The sequence below is a fragment of the Rattus norvegicus genome, chromosome 17, assembly GCF_021556685.1.
Source record: "Rattus norvegicus strain SHRSP/BbbUtx chromosome 17, alternate assembly SHRSP_T2T, whole genome shotgun sequence".
NCBI classification, from domain to species: domain Eukaryota; kingdom Metazoa; phylum Chordata; class Mammalia; order Rodentia; family Muridae; genus Rattus; species Rattus norvegicus.
In genome coordinates, this window is record NC_141550.1 from 21121915 (window position 1) to 21142859 (window position 20945).

Here is a 20945-nt window from a genome sequence, read left to right on the forward strand (position 1 = left end):
GAAAACAAAGAAGGAAGCTGTCTGGTTTCTGGGAAGAAGGGACAGTTTCACCCCATCCGTTAGACTGGACAGAATATGTTGAGAAGAAAACCACGCCTGTCAGACTCCATTCTGCTTACTCCGCGATATGGATTAAGGAGTAATCAACAAATAACTGGAGACACATTCTCTCTGGCTGCATTGCAGAAAAAGGATGCAGCTGGTTGGGAATCCGGCAGGGGCGAATTGCATGGTACTGAGTGTGGACATCACATGCTCCACTGAGGTCGCCTGCCAAACCAACATGAGACGGCTCACCGGGTTGGCCGAGGAAGCGTCCTACCCAGTCAGGCAGAATATTAAGTGCACTTTCACAATGTGTCTGCACGTGGCTTTGCTTCTCTCAGACTCCAGAAGTTGCCGTGACCTTATTTTGTGACGTTGTGTTGACTTCGCTGAGCTGAGGGTGACCCACTTCCAAGTTACAGAGGGAAAGGTCCCAACAGTGACTCCTTCCCCGTATCTACTCTGCTGGGAATCCATCAAAACAGAGTATCAACACAAGATCTCCCAGGGATGCACGAGTCCACCGGGCAATAAGTGTATCGCGCTTTTGTCTTCATTGGAAATCATTAGCCAGCTCGAGAGGAAGGAAAATGGAATGAAAAAGAAAAACATTGCCCATCACAAAAATAACTTGAGAATTGTGCAATCTGCCCACATTGGTTATTTGTGTTGAATTTGCTTTTGGCACTCAGTTAAATATACCACACCCGACCTCTGCAGCAGCAACTCCCTTCCTTTCCAATAGCGAAGTGGTGGGAACGAGAGAAACTTTCTGTGTTTGGCAAGATCTAACAAACTGTTTCCATTAGATCTGGCAAACGTGGGGTAGCAAAGAGAAGCTCGCCGCTAATCCAGTACGGTTTTTGTTAGCTGTTCGGGAAGGCTGCTACCCTTCAGGGGTCTGGGATACAGCTCACTGGTAGAGTTCTTGCCTAATATGAGTGAGGCCCTACTCAGCCTTAGCACTGAGTAGATAAAATATAAGTACCCTTTGGAGGTGAAGCCATGTTTTCTTGTAAGTGAGATAGCAAACTCTGGACCTAGCAAACTTGGCTGACAATGAGATTTTCCTACTTAAAGTATGTATGGAATTATCATGAAATTCCACATCATACTAATAGTCCACAGGAATTGTTTTCTTTTGAGCCAAGGGACTGCCTGGTCTCAGAGCATCCTGCTGAGGGTGTTGTGTGTCCCAGGCTACCCTGACCCCAGCGTGACCCTCCTCCCCTGGGTTAGTGACCTCTGGGATGCAGAAGTGGAGATGGGGCCACTAATTTGAATGTAGTTTTCAGAAAGGCTGGACAGATCTTGGGTTGGTAGGACATTGATGGAGGAGGTCTTTGACTTCGGTATGTTTTAACAATGGACGATACAAGGGCCTCTGAAGCTTGAGAGGTGGGATTCCTTTTGGGTACTGGGACCTGAATACCAGATTAAAACTTCTAAAAAGGCCGAGGAGACCTCAAAGCAGATTCTTAGCCTTGGAGGATATGACGGTTTCTATACGCTCGGCCCAGGGAATCGCACTGTTGGAGTAGGTGTGGCCTTGTTGGAGTGGGTGTGGCCCTGTTGGAATGAATGGGTGTGGCCTTGTTGGAGTAGGTGTGGCCCTATTAGAGTAGGTGCGTCACTGTGGGTGTGGGCTCTAAGACTCTCATCCTAGCTGCCTGAAAATCAGTATTCTGCTAGCAGCCTTCAGGTGAAGATACAGAAATCTCAGCTCTGCCTGCACCATGCCTGCCTGGATGCTGCCCTGCTCCCACCTTGATGATGATGGATTGAACCTCTGAACCTATAAGCCAACCCCAATTAAATGTCGTCCTTATATGAGTTGCCTTGGTCATAGTGTCTGTTCACCGCAGTAAAACCCTAACTAAGACAGAGGGTATAATAGAATCAGGACCAGAGATGTAGCTCAGTGTGGTAGCGTGTGCCCATCTCTTTGGGATCAAGGCCAACATCAAGCATCAGAGGAATGGGGATCAAGGCAGAAAGCAATTGAGGTGGTTCATTTTAATCCTAAACTTGGTTATATTCAGAGACTCTTTGTGGATTAACAAAGCTTAGGTTTGGAGACATCTGAAGGATGTCTCTAGAAACAGTTTATCTGGTGATAACTTTGACTTAATGCGTGGGCTGGTTCCTTCGTGGAGTCATCATCTGATGGTGTTATTGGGAGGTGCTGAAGGATACAGACAGACATAAGGCCTCCTTGAAGGGAATAAGTCACTGGCACCCTGTCCCTGGGCTACACCTTGCAGTAACTCCTCCCCCTATCCCTTTCCTCTGCCTTCTGGCCCCCATGAAGAAGCTCCTTTGTCTGCCACCATGTTTTATCCAAGCACTGGGGGTTGGGGCAAGAAACTGAACACTCTGAGGCCATCAGCCCTAACAAAGTCCCTCCCCCCCTACAATGCCTCTGTTAGATATTGACAATGAGAAGGAAAGAAAGCAGTGGCCCTCAGGATGGAACCTTCCCCAGAGAGATAAAGCAGGTGAGCAAGTGACAAGAACTGAGGCAGAGCAAAGCCATCATCTCCATCCTGACTTGATACCAAACAGACTCTGTTCTAGCTGTTCTATAAATAGCAGGAAACAAAATAGTCAAGTCTCTGCCCTTGGGAAGCTGGAGTACACCGAGAGAAAAACAAGGGAATGTGGATCCGCTGAGGATAAAAACTACAGGACATCTGAGATACTAAGGGAGCTGGTGGAGCGCTGATGGTGGTGTTGATGGTGGCAGTTGCCATTCTGCCTAAGGTCATCAAAGAATGCCATAGGATGTTGGAGTAGAGACTTGAAGGGAGAAAGGGATCGAGTTTGAATACAGGAAAGCAAGCCAAGGAAGACCCATCACTAAAGCTCTGAGGCAAAGGGGGTGCTTGAAGAGTTGAGGAGTAGCAGAGAGGTCAGTTCACAAGCTGGGTCCCCAGGCAGTGGTATGCATGTGTGGTGGCACTCAGAACACACGATGCTTATTAGGAAGTTCTCCTGGGGCAGAGCTACAGAAAGAAAGTAGAGGAAGGAACAAGGCTGCATAGATGAGTCACATAGCACAGTGGATGCTTTAAATACACACACACACACACACACACACACACACACACACACACAGAGGGGTGGGGGGTCTTGAGGACCCGATGAATGCCAAGAGACATTTCTAGCTGGGAGGAGCCAGGTCTTGCACTCCCTGTCATTTAGTTTGGGTGCTAAGACAATGAGATTGGGATGGGATGGGATGCTACAGGACGCTCTTCTGTTCAGTCTCAAGAACTGAGCTCTAGAATATTCCAGTGGATAAAGATTGGGGAGGGAAGGAGAAAACAGCAAAGAGTGATCAGAGTGGAAGGGGGAACATTGGATAAGGAGGGTCCAGATGCCAAGTAAAGAGGGAGTTGTGTTGGCTTGGTTGGCGCATGCCCTTGGTGCCAGCACTCAGGAGGCAGAGGCAGGTGGATCTGGGTTCAACGCCAGCCTGGTTTAAGGAGTAAGTTCCAGGATAGGTGGGGTTACACAGAAAAAAAAAAAAACCCTGTTTCATAAAAAGGAAAAGAGTTCAGAGCAGAAAGAGCAATGGGCCACTGTGAGGACAACTTGGCAGACGACAGAGCTGTCTTCACTAGATTTGGTTGGTGTCCTTGAAAAAAGCAGTTTAAGAGGTGGTAGCTTGATCTAAATGGAGTCAAGACGTAAAGGAGAGAAAATGAGTCCATTAGCATGGACAACTTCTGAAGGGGTTTGTGGGAAACAGGAGCAAAGAGAAGGGGAAGTGGATGAAGTAGGTTTTGGACCAAAAGTAAGCCATTGAGCCAGGGGTTCCTGGTTCTGGCTCCAGAGTCTGGGCCAAGCCAAGTCTGTGGGTGGTGCTACAGTTTGGAAAACCCAGCTGTTAAAGGCTTGGTTCCCAGCATGTTCGTTCAGAAGATGGAAAAATGCTTGAGAAGTCTCATGAAAGGGACTCTGGTCATCAGGGGCATGCCCTTAAGGGGATATTGGCACACCAGTCTTTTCCTCTTCCTCTCTTTCCTGTTCTGGTCCTGAGGTGATCATTTTGCCACATGATGCCAGCAAGCTGCTTCACAGAGCCAATACATGGTGAGCTGAACCTCCAAGGCTAGGGACCGGGGAGATGGAGATGGACTGCAAAGTACCACACAAGCCTGAGACCCCCAATCCCGGATCTCCAGCATACTTGGAAAAAGCCAGGCATGGCACCCGTAATCCCAGCCACGGGAAGACAGACATGCAGATCCCTATGGCTCACAAAGCCGGCCAGCCTAGTCAAGTCAGTGAGCTCCAGGTTTGGTGAGAGATCTTGTGTCAAAAGATGAGGTGGAGAAGTGATTGAGGAGGATGTCCAAGGGCAGCTTTGGGCCTACATGCACAAGCACATATGAGCATGTACACACACACACACACAGCACACACACACACACACACACACACACACACACACACACACACACACACACACCACATCACATCACACATACCCTAAAAAGGAAAAAACAATGAACCTCCCAAACTGGGAGCCAAGTAAAGCTTTTCTCTTTGTAAACGGACTGATTCTCTCAGCCGTTGGGGACAGCGGGAGAAAGCTGACTAGTGTACGCAGGCATGAAGGGGACGGCTGAGTAGAGTTTCCAGAAATGGAAGAGCACCGTGCCTCAGCGTGTGTGCTGAGTGGAGGAGAGGGTATCAGAATGCACACGCGTCTTTATCTAGTGAGTGAATTTCTACGGAGGTTGACCAGTTGGATAAGGACTCCATTTTGTGGGGGAAAAAAAAATCTGTGCTTATTTTAACTACGCTGGAGAAATTATCTGAAGGAAAACGGTGGAAATTTTAACCACGAAAGATCTCCAAACAGAGACGGATTATAAGAATTTCCGTGCATCCATTTTTCCAAACCAGGGTGCACCTATAATTGTACTTCTGCTTCTCTATCCACTTAACAAGGAGCTAAAACGCCCTTATACAATGTTTTCTTCAAATTGGCACAGAGGTTAAAAAAAACCAAAACCTTGAGGCCATCACAGAACAGCCCTGAGATGAAAGAAAGGCACGCATTCTCAAAAGCTGAAACATGGAGCAGTAGAATCATTTTTCCAGATGTTGCTGAGTAAATGCCCAACCAAGTCTGGCGGTGAAGCAGAGACTGAGAAATCAGGGAACAAAGCCAGTCACTCTCGGGACCTGAAGGAGACACACATCAGGAGCCATGGGGTGTTGCTCTCCAGGTTTGGGGGAGGTCTAAGACCAGGAGCCCGGGCAGATGGGCTGTTATAAAGTATCCACCACGAAAACGGAAGGAACAGAGCTTTCATTCCAAAACCTGTTACAACCTGTTACAACATGTTGTTACAACCTGTTCAGCGTCGTGTGCCCGCTCCGCTTGTAACCCCAGCACTAGTAGGAAGAAATGGGCTCATCATCCCTGGAGCACACTGGTCAGCAGCCTAACCGGATCTATGAACAGGTCAGAGAAAGAGACAAAGGAGATGACTCAGCGAAATGGTTCTCAACCTGTGGGTCGAGACTTCTTTCAGGGGGGATTGCCTAAGACTGCCTATATATCATATATTTGTATTACAGTTCATTATAGTAGCAAAATTACAGTTACGAAGTAGCCGTGGAGATAATTTTATGGCTGGGATGACCATGACTGGAGGAACTGTGTTAAGGGTCTCAGCATTGGGACTGCTGAGAAAACCTGACAACCGGAGTTAAATTCGGAGAGCACCAACTCCAGAAAGTTGTCTTCTGACCTCCACATGAGTGCTACGGCACGCAAAGCCTGCCCCTGCACATGTGGGTCACGCACATGTATACACACACATGTACAACGTTTAAAGATCAGCATGTAGTAAAATATCAATATGCGGAGCACAGCTGGCCACAACATGGGGGTGAGTGCAAAGGACATGTGTACCCCTCAACGCCCTCACAGAGGAGGACAGGGGGGCAGTTTGGGTTTACACTAAGAATCTGGTGCCTAGAAGTTCAAGGCTGGAGCACAGCACCTGGAGTGTCACACCCTTAAGGCGAGCCTTTCCCTCTACCCTTAGCTGACTCTATGATCCTTAAGGTGGCATCTGACATATCACTTGGTCAGGAAAGCTTTTTCCATCCCGTGGGACCGCATCATCCCATTCGAATCCAGTTGTGGAGTGAGTTCATTGACAAGATACACATGTTTTTAACAAGGTATACAGGCATCTTGTTTAATAAGGTGCTAGGAGGCCGTATGCAGATATTCACGAGCTGTGCCAATAGTGTAGATTCAAAGGACTAAAGTTAAAGAAAGTTCTGTGCCTTCCAGAGTTACTGTGGTTTAAAGTCTGTAATTGGTTTGTCTGTGTGGACAGGGCTTCTGCACATAAAACTTCTTCTTTCCTTCCTCCAGGACTCTAATGACTGTCACCAGAGGTACTGATCCCGAAATGCCCTATATAAAATAGGAAATTGTAACGGCTTAGTATCACTTGATTGCATTCATAATCAGTTAGAAGACACACACTATATGTGTGTCTATGAGGGCATTTCTGGAGACTTAACTGATCGGGGAGACCGGCCCTGAATGTGAGCGGCATCGCTCCATGGGCTGGGGTCCTTGACAGAACAAAAAAGAAAAACAGGAAAGGCCATCATTTGTCTCTTTGCTTCCTGTTCCTCTGGGAATGGCCACACACTCCTTCTGCCAGCCCTTCCATGCTGTGTGGTACACTGTACCTTATTGAACTGCAGGACAAGCCTTCCCTCCATTACATTGTTTTGCTGCCCAGCAGTTTTGTGACAGCAATGAGCTAAGGAACTACACACACACACACACACACACACACACACACACACACACACACACACACGAATCAACGCAGGCCTCTCGGTCTCTAACCTTTGACCTTGCTTTGTTACCTGCCATAGTCTCTTCTGATGTTTTTCACACGCTCGTCTGCCTGTTGGCTTACTGTGTCTCCTTCCCACAAGAGCCGGGCATCTGTTTTGCTCACTGTTGCGTCTCCAGAACTTGGAAGAATGCCCGAAAAACAGAAGATGTTAGGTAAGTGTTGAATGAGTGGATGATTCCATCCGTCAATGTCAGACTACAAGGAGAGCAGGCTGCCGGCGTGCAACGGGAGCCCCCATAGCCTATAGAGGCTCCAGAGTCTCCATCAAATAAAAGGACTCAATATTTCCTTACTTTCTTTTACTTCTTTCTATGGCCTCTCTTCTGTTCTTGGAGGATCTATTTTCCCAGTCCTTATATCTCCTCCTGGCTTTGGCTTCCTGCTCCCCCTTAGATTAAAGTGATGCACCTAAGAAACAGCCTGCCTCATCACGGCAGGCTCCAGCTCTTCTGCCTTGGTTCTCGCTGACCAATCGAGCATCTGTCCCACATGCTGAGGTTCAAATGCAGAATGTTCCCCATGGGATCATGTATTCGAACACCTGGTTCCAGCTGGGGTCGACGATTTGGAAGGACACAGACTGTTTTCGTGGCGGGGAGCCTAGCTAGAAGTAGGTCACTCTGGGCAGGTGCTGCAGTTCTGTAGCCTAGTCCAATATCCAGTTCAGCTGTGTGTTTCCTGGCAGCGGATACAATCTGACCAGTCAGCCACCTGCTCCTGCTGCTCTTCCTTTTTAACCATGGCGAATGTTTCTCCTCAAACTATAAGCCAAGAATGAGCCCTTCCTTCCTTAAGCTGCTTCCCACTCCCCTGGGCATTTTGTCCCAAGAACAAGAGACACCACTTATATATGACATCACTTATATGACATCACTTATATGACACCACTTATATGACATCATTTATATGCCATCACTTATATGACATCATTTATATGACATCACTTATACGACCTCCCTTGTATATGATGCTTTATAAGGCAGAGCATTTCAGCCACGTCACTCACGTCCCTAGAAAGGCATTCACCTGCTCGTTCATCCTGGGAGAAGATTCTTAAGCAAACTCCCTCAATGGATATCTGTTGAAAGAACGAGTGAAAAGTTAAGAATTAGTTTGGCGACGGAAGAGAATGGCAGCCTTCGAGTCGAATGACTTCAAGAAAGAGAAACTCTGAAGACTCCCCATATGGGAGATAAGGAGGACTCCCCCTCCCTTTAGTCTGTTAGCCGAGTTTAAATTCAAGTGTACAGCATGCCATGAACACACTTAGCATTGTACAGACGCTGGTGTATAATTAAAAAAAAAAAAAACAACCTTAATTCTCCCACTTTCAGCTGTATTTTCTTCATGAGGCCCAAAGTCTCCTGATCACACAGTTGGGATCTAAATAGAAGGGAACTATCATATGCCTAGAACACTGTGCCTCCGAGTTACGTAATGACTCATTATGTAACATAGCATGTAGGTATACGCTGCTTTGATGTAAAATGAGTTTTAGCTAACGTGTTTAGTTCCCTCTCCCCCTCGGGAATATGATATTTTCTCTTTTTTTCCTCTTTATTTTATTCTTCTCAGTGCTGGGCATCAGATCCCAAGGCCTTGCCCCTGCTAGGTAAGGGCTGTGTCCATGAGCTCTACTGCAGCTGCGTGAAGAACTTCCTGGTTAAGTCTTTGTTAGTTCCTTGCTTGTAACCTATTGCTATTTAGTCAGTAAGAATCCGGTGAACAAATTCACATCGAGATGCTAATGACTGGTGTTTCTCCTTTAAGACGTGATGGGGGTGGGTGGGTGGGGGCACTTGAGAGATCGCTCAGCTAGGCTCACAACCAAAAATGTAAGAGGTGATGCTGGGGCTCAAAGGATAACTGAGGGATAGGTGTGTTCTTACTGTGTGCACAAAGCCCTGGGTTAACAACATCTTGGCAGGAGAAGAGGAGGGAGGAGGAAGAAGAGGAAGAGTAATAGAGGAGGAAGAGGAGGAGGAAGAGGAAGAGTAATAGAGGAGGAAGAGGAGGAAGAGCGGGAGTCAGGAGGAAACAGGAAAAGGAGACATAGAGGAAAGAAGAGGAAGCACTAGTGGTTTGATTCACTTTTCACACACACTGAGGATAGATATGTTTTTAGCGCTCTATCATGTAAAATACTGCCATGAACTAGTAGCATTTAGACCTTGTGGAGGTTTTCTGGGATTGCAGACTCTAAAGCACTACTCAGACCTAATGATTCAGAATCTGCATATCCATGAGATGCCCAGGCACTCCAACTGCACCGGAGAGTCTGAGAAGTACTACTTTCTGGAACTAGGAGGTACTAGATCGTTTGTCCCACCGGCGTGGAACCAACCGTGCTGCTTAAAACCGGAAGGCAGAGGCTGCGTGATCGAGGAGGTAAATCTTCCGCAGGTGGAAGCCTCCCTTCTTGCTCTCGGTGCCTCTCCTCCAAACCTTCTCCAAAATGCAACTTGCTAACATCCAGCTCCTCTCCCCGCACCTTCACACTCTCCTCCTCTAATGCTGACATACAGAAACACGCCAACGCACACCAGGGGTGAATATCACGAACCTATTTATCTATTTTTACAATTATGTGGTTCACTTGCAGTAGAGATGATTTAGCAATAAATCTGTTACTGCTCGACTCCAGCAAAGGGATGAAACTTAGCTAGCTGCCTTGGGCTGTGGTTTGAATATAAAAGGTCCCCCTAAGGCTGTTTTGTGCCTAAACATTGCTTGGTCCCCAGCAGGCAGTGCTGTCTGGGAAGGCTATGGCCCTTTTAGGAGGTGGAGTCTGTAAGGAGGAAGTTTGTCTCTGGTGGCGAGCTTTGAAGGCTTTATAGCCTGGCCTCAGTGTTCTCCCTCCCTCCCTCCCTTCATCCCTCCCTCTCTCTGCTTCCTGACTGCCAGGCAGCTTCTGCTTGGCTTCCTCAGCCTTATGTTCTGCTCTGGAACTGTAAACCTGGGTTGCATTTTGCTGGGGCGTTCCACCACGGTAACAGAAAAGTCACTACTATGTGATCATCCTCTCATACATCTCATCTCGGTTCATCAGGAGCATCCTCTGCGGGCTGGTCTAACACTGTAGCAATCGGGAGTTTCCCCCCTGGTGTTGGGGACTAAACCCAGGTTTTCCTCTCCAGTGGTCCACAAATCCTCTGTCCCTAAACTACTTCCTCAGACCTGAGCTCATCTGTGTGTGGCCATAATGCATCTCGATAACTTTATTTCACACACATGTAAAGTGGTAAAAATCGGTTAGTCCTTCTCACCTATCCATAAGAAACACACACACACACACACACACACACACACACACACACGAATATGAGAATTGGGTGCTGTTCTGAAACAACAAAAAAGGTGGGTTTTTTTTTTTTGTTTTGCTTTGATTTTGTTGTCTAAAATAAACCTGTGTTTTAAAGTATGCCTAGGGAAAAGAGGGATAGTCTCTGAAATGTACTTTTAAAAATCCAGACCTCAACACTTATTACCAGAACTAGATTTCTAAGGAGTATGAACTCACCATAAAACTATCTCAGAACATGCAACCATCCAATGTAAAAACAGCCAGAAACCACTGAGTGAGTCACGTACTGAACAAGGGATGGATTTGATCTCTAGCCATGTCTTAGCACACTTCAAAGGAAACTGGCAAGTTCATTCTAAAATCCGCATGGCAATGTCAAAAACGAAACCCATCGATTTGTATGCAAATTTTTTAAAAACATTTTAAAATCTATGGAATTTTTCAAAGGACATGGAAGAACCAAGAATTTTAAAAATAGAACGAAGTTTGACAAATCATATTGACTAATTGGAATGCTAATTTTTCCCAAACATTTATTTATTTTATGTGAATACAGTATCATTGTCCTCCAAAACACCGAAGAGGACAGACATCAGATCCCATTACAGATGGTTGTGAGCCACCATGTTGTGAGCCACCACGTGGTTGCTGGGAATTGAAGTCTGGGAGAGCAGTCAGTGCTCTTAAGCATTGAGCCATCTCTCCAGCCCTTCAACACTAATTTTAAAGCGGTAGTAAACAAGATAATGTGGTACAGGAGCAAGGGGGAACAAATGAATTAAGGAATAGAACTAGGTTGAGAAGCTCACATCAAATATATGCTCATCTAATTACTAAAACAGGTGCAAAGAATAACGAAGTAAAAAAGTAACAAAGAGTAAAGGCTCCCCCCCCCCAAATATAATATGCTGGAAGACTGGATACCCATACAGAGAAAACATGAACCTTAAGTTTATCAACACAGCATATACAAAATTGCACTTGAAATAGTCATAAACTTAAAAAGCTGGAATTATAAAAATGCTAGAGTTGGGAATACATCTCAGTTGGTAGAGTGCTTTGTTCAGCATGCGTGGCTCTGAGTTTGATCCCCTACCATGTATAACCTGGGCCTGTAGCATAGGTCAGTAACACCAGCACCCTAGATCTAGAGGTAGGAGGGCCAGAAAGTCAGGGTCACATCTGACTGCATGGTGGGTTTTAGGTCAGCCTAGGTTTCATGTGACTATCTCATGCTTGTAGGAGAAAAGATAGGTTTAAAGAGTCTTCATACTCTAAGGTTGGTAAGAAGACTTTTGTGGAACCCAAAGGCATGAACAATAAAATTAAAAATTAATAAGTTAAACCCTGTCTTAGTTTCTTTTCCTGTTACTGTGGCATAATATTTCAACAAAAACAGCTCAAGGAGGAAGAGTTTAGCACAGTGTTGGTGGTGGTCGGAAAGCTGACCAATGACATTGCATCTATTTTCAGGGTGCAGAGTGTGAACAGGAAACAGGGCTGGGCTAGAAGGGCTCAAGGCTTGACCCCAGTGATCCACTTCCTCCAGGGAGACTCCACTTCCTAAAGGCTTCATAAGCTCCTAAACACTGCCAGTGGGTACCAAGCATCCAAGCCCATGAGCTTATGGGAGACACTTTACATTCAAATCACGACGTCTCCATCCAACTTCAACTTTTAACATATATGTTGGAAAAGATTTGTATCTATAATGTATAAATAACTCTGAGGGTCATCAATGAGAAAGCAAGACTCAATTTTTAAAATCTGGAAAGAAGATTTAAATGAGCATTTTGCCAAAAAGATGTGAACTCGGTCAATAAGCATATGAAAAATGGTTGATATTTCTGCTCATCACAAACACGTCAAGACTACAATATGGGGGCTAGAGAGATGGCTAGTGGTTAAGGGCACTTGTTGCCCTTTCAGAGGACACAGATTTGATTCCCAGCACCATTGTGGGGGCTCACAACCATCTGTAATGTCAACCCTAGGAGTTCCAATGCTTACTTCTGGCCTCTCATGGCTCCAGGCACACAAAACACCCATACCCTGACGATGATGACGATGATGACGATGATGATGTGTCAAACAAACAAATATGCCCAAAAGCAGAGAAAAGAGAGTTAATCAATGTGGCTAGATTGGGAAGTCCAGATAAGGAGGGTCCCCACAAATCCATCTTTCCCATACTGACATGAGCTTTAGGATTAAATAGCAGAGTAATTGGGGCAAAGACAACAGGCATGCACAACTAAGCAGCCTTGGTCTAGTGTGGTCTGGTGGCTCTTTGCCTCAGTTCTGGTTCTACAAGACGTCATAGAAGTCTTTTGCTTGAGAGGGAAGCAAGTGAGGAAGGGCTCATCACAGAGTGATATGTTGTGAAGTTCCGCTGTTTCTGGAGTTACAGGTGACTACAGGTTCAGGACAATGACTGGAGACCTTTGGGGTCCTTCTGTGGGGGGACTCTAGAACAGAAAGTTGTGAAGAATTATAGTGTAATGTGTTGGTTATTCTTATCACTGTGCCTTAAACGTTGTGAGTGACATACCTGTGTGCAGAGGTAAACGGGTGACCCACCGGAAGGGGGCTGTGCAGAATGCGGGCATAGATGCCAGGCCATCCCCCCCTGGGTTATGTTGAGGACCCAGGAGAGAAGCAGCAAAGGCAGCTTCTGGGTACCAGTTGCAGCTGGATGACCTGATGACATCACTTCTTCTCTGGGGAGCACTGCTGCCTCGCTGACTGCCTTGCAACCAGGAGGATGGATTGCTTCCCACCCCAAGTCTTCTTGGAGAGATAGATCAGAAATGTGGAGGCCCATAGCTTAGAGCAAAAGGCCGAAGGTGTTTGCTAAATAAACCATCTTCACATTCAAACTGCTAATTACCATGCAGTCTGCAACTGTTTTCAATTAACTTATGCTACACTCATTTGGTATGGATACCTCCCTCTCCTCCCCTCTCCTCCGTTCAGCTCCCCTCCGTTCAGCTCCCCTCTGTTCAGCTCCCCTCCGCTCCCCTCTGCTCCCCTCCTCTCCGCTCCCCTTCCCTCTCCTCCGGGTGTTTTTCCCCTTGCGATTTAATAGTTTGAGTATCAACACTCCCTCAAAATTTCTCTGCCAAAGGTCACAGTGACCTACTTTCTAATTGCCAATTCTAAAGCACTCTCTCATCTTCAATTTACCTAGATCTTGGCTACACTCAGAATTCTTCCCGTCCGGTCTCGGAGACTTGTAATGTATTTCAGGTCTGAGCGGCCTGTCTATCAAATTCTCCTTTCATTTCTCAGATGACTCCAGCCCAGCCCCATCTTCTTATCATTGTCCCTTCTGGAACTCAGCAGGTGTTTTCTGTAAGACATCAGATAATAAACATTTTAGGTTCTGTAGATCACGGGGTCCCCTCCATAAATACTCTGTGTGTGTGTGTGTGTGTGTGTGTGTGTGTGTGTGTGTGTGTGTGTGTGTGTGTGTTCCAGTCCTTCGGAATTATCTCAGCCGTTCTTAGCTCACTGGTCATGTCCGAGATGAGTTTCTCTTTTCTTGTAATCTGCCCCCCTTTTCACCCAGAGAGTTCTTCCTGGTCCAGTCCTCCTACCTTCCCTCAAGCTTCAGCATCCACATGGAACCCACCTCCCTAAAGAGCCGTGGGGGTTTTTTAATGTCCCGTTTTCCTGTGAGAAGGGAGTTAAAAGCACCTCCATATTTTTTCATTCCCAGAAAATTCTAGTTATACAAAAGACGAAAGAGTTGAAGTGTATGAACAGCCAGCTGTTTTCACAAAGGAACAAATGTTGGGCTAGAAAGACAGTTCAGTGAGTAAAGGCAGATGCTATGCAATCCTGGCAACCCGAGTTTAATCCCTGGGATCCGTATCAAGGAGCAGGAAGGGAGGCGACTCCATGCATACCCATGGCCACAGGCTCTCTCCTTCCTTATCAATAATCATGTTTTTAAAAAAGAACAGATGTGGCTTTTAAGCTTATTAAAAATATTTTCACCCTAAAACTCAAGAAAAGAGGAGACCGGAAGTCATCTTGGATTGCTGCCTGCCTGCCTAGTCAAAAATTGTGAGCTCTAGGTTCAGGGAGAGACCCTGCCTCACAGGAATAGAGTAGAGAGTGAAAGAGGGTACACAGTACCCTCCACTGACCCCATACTACACACACATTACACACGTACACCACACACACATTCTACACTGACCCCAACACAGACACACACATTACACACATACACCACACACACATTCTACACTGACCCTACATCACACACACATTACACACATACACCACACACACATTCTACACTGACCCCAACACAGACACACACATTACACACATACACCACACACACATTCTACACTGACCCCAACACAGACACACACATTACACACATACACCACACACACATTCTACACTGACCCCAACACAGACACACACATTACACACATACACCACACACACATTCTACACTGACCCTACATCACACACACATTACACACATACACCACACACACATTCTACACTGACCCCAACACAGACACACACATTACACACATACACCACACACACATTCTACACTGACCCCAACACAGACACACACATTACACACATACACCACACACACACTCTACCCTGACCCCAACACAGACACACACATTACACACATACACCATACACACACTCTACACTGACCCCCACATCACACACACATTACACACATACACCACACACACATTCTACACTGACCCCAACACAGACACACACATTACACACATACACCACACACACATTCTACACTGACCCTACATCACACACACATTACACACATACACCACACACACATTCTACCCTGACCCCAACACAGACACACACATTACACACATACACCACACACACATTCTACACTGACCCCAACACAGACACACACATTACACACATACACCACACACACATTCTACACTGACCCCAACACAGACACACACATTACACACATACACCACACACACATTCTACCCTGACCCCAACACAGACACACACATTACACACATACACCATACACACACTCTACACTGACCCCCACATCACACACACATTACACACATACACCACACACACATTCTACACTGACCCCAACACAGACACACACATTACACACATACACCACACACACATTCTGCCTATTCAGGAGGCAAAGAAGTCTTCATTATCGTTTTTGCTTACAAGTTTTGACTCATACATTAATGAGCCATTTTTGCTGCCACATCAAAGGCTAGTCACTCTTCTCTTTTTTCCTTTTTTTTTTCTCTTTTTTGTGTGCATTTAGGGCATTAAATCTTAGTTACAATACATAAATGTAAACATTGGTTTGGGTTTTTTGTTTTGTTTTGTTTGGGTTTTTTGTTTGTTTGTTTGTTTGTTTGAGAGAGGGTGCCACATAGCCCAGGATGGCTTCAAACTCAGTCTAAAGCCAAGGCTGGCCTTGGACTTCTAGTCCTCCTTGTTTCTGTTCCCCAGATGTGGCGATTACAGGCATTCACCACCATGTCCCTAAATAGTTCGTTATAGACTATCATGGGCAGGTTTTTTTAATTTTTTTTAAAAAATTTCTTTACGTGTACGGATATTTTGCCTGCAAACATGCGTGTGTATCATATGTGTGTCTGGTGCCCAAGGAGGCCAGAAGACGGTTATAGGAGCTCATGCTCCTGGAACCAGAACAGCTGTGCCATTTCACCAGCCCTGTTGGCTTTAGTTTGTTGTTGTTGTTGTTGTTGTTGTTGTTGTTGTTGTTTTTGAGACAGGGTCTCTGTCTATTATGTAACTCTGGTTGTCCTGGAACTTGCTCTGTAGACCAGGCTGGCCTTGAACTCACAGAGATCCACCTGCCTCTGCCTCTGCCTCCTGAGTGCTGGAATTGAAGATTTGTACCACCATGTTGGGCTTTAGTTTTGTGGCAGTAATAATGTGGACTGGATTGTTTCTTTTAGTATTACGAAGTTCTATTGTTTGTTATTGGGTTTTGTTTTTTATGAGACAGATTGACCTGAAACTTGTTATGTGGGTGAGGCTGGTTTTGAACTTCTGATCCTCCTATTTCTACCTCCTAAGTGTCAGGAATATAGGTATGCACAGTGTGCCTGGTTTATGTAGTACTGGGGATAGAAGCCAGGGTTGTGCACATAGGCAAGTCCTGCACTAATAGAGATATGTCCCCAGCTACCATATGGTAGAATAGGTTTGACCCCCTTAGAGAGTGGCACTATTAGGAGGTGTGGCCTTGTTGGAGTAGGTGTGGCCTTGTTGGAGTAGGTGTGGCCTTGTTGGAGTAGGTGTGGCCTTGTTGGAGGAAGTGTGTCACCGTGGAGGTGGGCTTTGAGGTCTCACATGTAAGCTCAATCTACACCCAGTGCAGAAGAGTGTCCTCCTGGCTACCTATGGTTCAAGATGTAGAACTCTCAGCCCCAAATCTTCATGGAGAGACAGATCAGAAACGTGAAGGCCCATAGCTTAGAGCAAAAGGCACACTGCCATGCTTCCTGCCATGATGACTGAACCATGGACTGAACTTCTGAACCTATAAGCCAGCCCCAGTGGAATGTTTTCTTTTATAAAAGTTGCCTTGGTCATGGTGTCTCCTCACAGCAATAAAATCCTAACTAAGACAAACCATTAAAACAAAACAAAACCCTACATTCCTCATTTGGGAGGCCGAGGCAGGAGGATCACAAATCTGAGGTCAACTTGAGCTACACAAGAATCTCTTTCAAAGAAGTTTTGCTTGTTTGTTTGTTTTTGTTTAAAGCAGTTTATTAAAGGTGAGTCCAAGGAGGCTGGGGATGTAGTTCATTGACAGAGTGCATGCATGAGGCCCTGGGTTAAATCCCCAACATGAGTAAATAAACATGAATAAAAAGGAGGAGGAGGAAGAAGAGGAGGAGAAGGAGGCAGCATCCAAGGAATTATGACTAGAGGTCCACATTAAGTACATGATGAGCTAACAATGACCTTCTAAGTAAACCTTAATAGTAGCATGGTGAGTGGAGGTGGGACCTGGACACAAGTCAGTACCTTGCATGCTAGTTAGGTCATGCCAGGAGTGACCTGAGGGACCTAGAAGCTTCCTCAGATCTCTGAGCTCAGTTCTTCCCTGAGATCCTTCCAGATCCTAAGGGCTGAAGAGCTTTAGCAAGCAGAGGGCAAAAACGCAGGAGGCCTTTGTTTTGTTGCTTCGTTTTGACATTTAAATACCACGATGAAAACTCCTGGCCTTTCAATTAAGCCCTTACTGGGTTTACAAGAGGCTTCGTGATCTGTCCTAGCCCTTGCAGCAACCCCACCTCACCTCTTACCTCACCTTCCCTCCTCTGCCCACCCCTCCCTTCTGCTCATCTCCTTTCTTTAATATAAGATCTCCCCATGTAGCCAAGGCTGGTCTTGAGCGCGCTCTATAGCCCATGCTGGCCTCAAACTCATAACCTCCTGAGTAGAGGGTCTGAACCACTATATTCAGCTTGCTTCTTTCTGTTTCCAGAAAAGTCCCCATCTTCCTTGTGAGGCCTTTGCATGATACCCTAGCCTTCCTTCCATCCCCTCCTCACCTACTACCATGACCTAGATTGTGTCCCTAAAAGTAAAAAATCATACTGAGCTGAGCACAGTGGTAGACTTGTAATCTCAGCATTCAGGAGGCTGAGGCAGAAGGATTATGGATTCAAAGCCAGCCTTGGCTACCTATCAAGACTCTGTCTCAAAAACAAATGGAAGTCATACTTGGACATTCTAACCCCTGGATCCTGAGAATGTGAGCAGGTTTGGACATAGAACCATCCCAGAAATAGATAAGTCAGGATGAGCTCACACGAGAGAAGGGTGGCCTCGTAAATGACTCCTGTTATTGTGAAAGGGGCTGACCTGGACACACTAAACCACGGCCTAGGACTCTAGGGGAAGACTGGAGTTTTGCTGCCACATGGGTTGCTGAGGCTGGCTGACCATCACCAGAGACTGGGGATCATGGGAGGTATTCAGACTCGTGCCTAGAGAAGGAACCACAGTGTTCACGCCTACACCTGAACTTTGACTCGCAGCCTCCGGATCTGTAGCGTTTGAGCAGATCTGAATTGTCTTTCAACTGTTGAAGCCATGGAGTCATGGGGCCTCACTAAGGCAGCCTTGGTAAAAGTAGCTGAGTCAGCTCTTTCTCTCTCTGTGGCAGCTATTGTATTGCCTTTCTCTGTGTCCGTTGTTTTTCCCCACAGCTACACCTAACACGGATCAATAAGGAGAGAGAGCTTTACCTGAGCTGGGTTGTTAAGAGGATATAGTCCAGGCTGGAGAGATGGCTCAGTGGTTTAGAGCTCTGACTGTGCTCTTCCAGAGGTCCTGCGTTCAATTCCCAGCAACCACATGGTGGCTCACAACCATCTGTACTGGGATCTGGTGCCCTATTCTGATGTGTCTGAAGATAGCTACAGTGTACTCATATACATTAAATAAATACTTTTTTTAAAAGAGGATATAGTTCTTCATATGCCATGTGGAAGGGATAACAACTCTATGACAATGGGGTCATGAGGTAGCTATCTGTTTACCTCTCAGTAGACAAGGAAGCAGAGACAGGACAGGAAGTATGGCCAGACTATTGTCATCAACTGTACCCCACCTCAAAGATTCACTTCCTTCAGCAAGGGCCTAGCCTCCCAAATAGTGACACCAACTGGAGACCAAGGGTTCAAACACATGAGCCTGTGAGAGACACTTTACCTCTAAACATTAACTCTCCATTCACAACTCCCCTCAGGTAGCTGTTGTGGCCCCTTGTCTCGATCCCTCACCGTTCCAAGAGCTCACACAGTGATAAGCAAAGGTTTTCTAAGACTCTAAGTAGGCTGCCCCACTGCCCCTGGATGCTCACTTCACACCCCATTAAATGTACCAGGACATTCATGTTCCTCCTTAATCATTATGTAATGATAGAAATCATTCTGGATGGGCCTTATGATGTTGCTTGGACATGAATAATGAGTCTCCATCCACAGTCACTCAATCCATAGTAATTGTGGGTACCTAGGGCTATGGGGGGAAAGTCCCTTAAAAGTTGTTTTCAAAATGTCACTTGAGCTTGTGACATATGGTTGACAGTACATTCCATTCTGCTGACACTTACACACTTATTTGATTTTGTTATCATTTTAATGTTTTTTTTTAAAGATTTATTTATTGGGGTTGGGGATTTAGCTCAGAGGTAGAGCACTTGCCTAGCAAGCGCAAGGCTCTGGGTTCGGTCCCCAGCTCCGAAAAAAAAGAAAAGAAAAAAAAATTTAGTTATTTACTTCATGTCTGGGAGTACACTGTCTCTGTCTTCAGACACACCAGAAGAGGGCATCGGATCCCCATTACAGATGGTTGTGAGCCACCAGGTGGTTGCTGGGAATTGAACTGAGGACCTTTGGAAGAAGAGTCAGTATTCTTAGTCGCAGAACCATCTCTCCAGCCCCATTTTAAATATTTTGGGCCTGGTTCTCTCTGGAGTAGAAAAGGCTATGGCTCTTAAGTTCCTTCCTATGGTGCCTGAAGAATCATTTCCCGCACGGGCACACACACACACACACACACACACACACACACACACACACACATGTACATACACATATACACATATATATACATGTACATAATATGTACACATGCACACATACATATATACACGCACGTGTGTACACATGCACACATATACATGTGCACATATATACATGCATCTATACATACATATACATACAAATACAACATATACAAATATGCACACAGAGCACCCTGAGATTTTCTGGATTTGGTTTTGTTCTATCTTCTGGGCTGGCAGTGACCTTGTTCTCCTTGTCTGACTGCTGCTCTAATAAAACACCACGACCAAAAGCAACTTATTTCATCTTAAAGTTTGCAGTCTGTCATGGAGGAAAGTCAGGGCAGGCACTCAAGCAGGAGCCTGGAGACAGAAACTGAATCATAGGCTGTGGGGGGAAATGCTGTGTTCTGGCTTGTTCAGTCTGCTTTCGTAGAGAATCCAGGACCAGCTGCCCAGGGGTGGCAGCCTCAAGAGTGGGCGGGCCCTTCTGTGTCAATCATTAGTCAGGAAGATGCCCCGTAGTCACGCTCATAGGCCAGTCTGATGGAGGCATTATCTCAACTGAGGTTCTCTCTTCTCAAATGACCCCAGCTTGGGTTGAGCTGACAAAAGAACCAGCAGAGAGCACGCTAGAAAAGTATGATACTTTCCGGGTATACCCGAAGCCTTTATCTGCCTTATAGCCTTCCATGCAAACACATTTTTTTACAGTACTTCTGATCATAATATGTGAGAGAGCAACATACAAGGAGAAAGAAAGGTCTGCGTTGGCTCATGGCGTCAGAGAGTTCAGTTCATGGTACTGGGCTCTTACTGAGCCAAGGCCGCAGAAACACGTGCAGGAGTCGGTTGAGCTCCTGGCGACTAAAGGAAAGAAGGAGGGAGGAGCCAAGACGCCGAGGCCACCCCAGGACACACCCCCGTGATTGACTTTCCTCAGTAACGCTCTATACAAGCTTCGCCCCATTGTCCAAATCTTATTTTAATCGTCGTCTTTGCCAAAACTTTTAAATGACAAAATTCCTTTTAGTGTGTGTGCATGTGTGGTGGGTAGGCA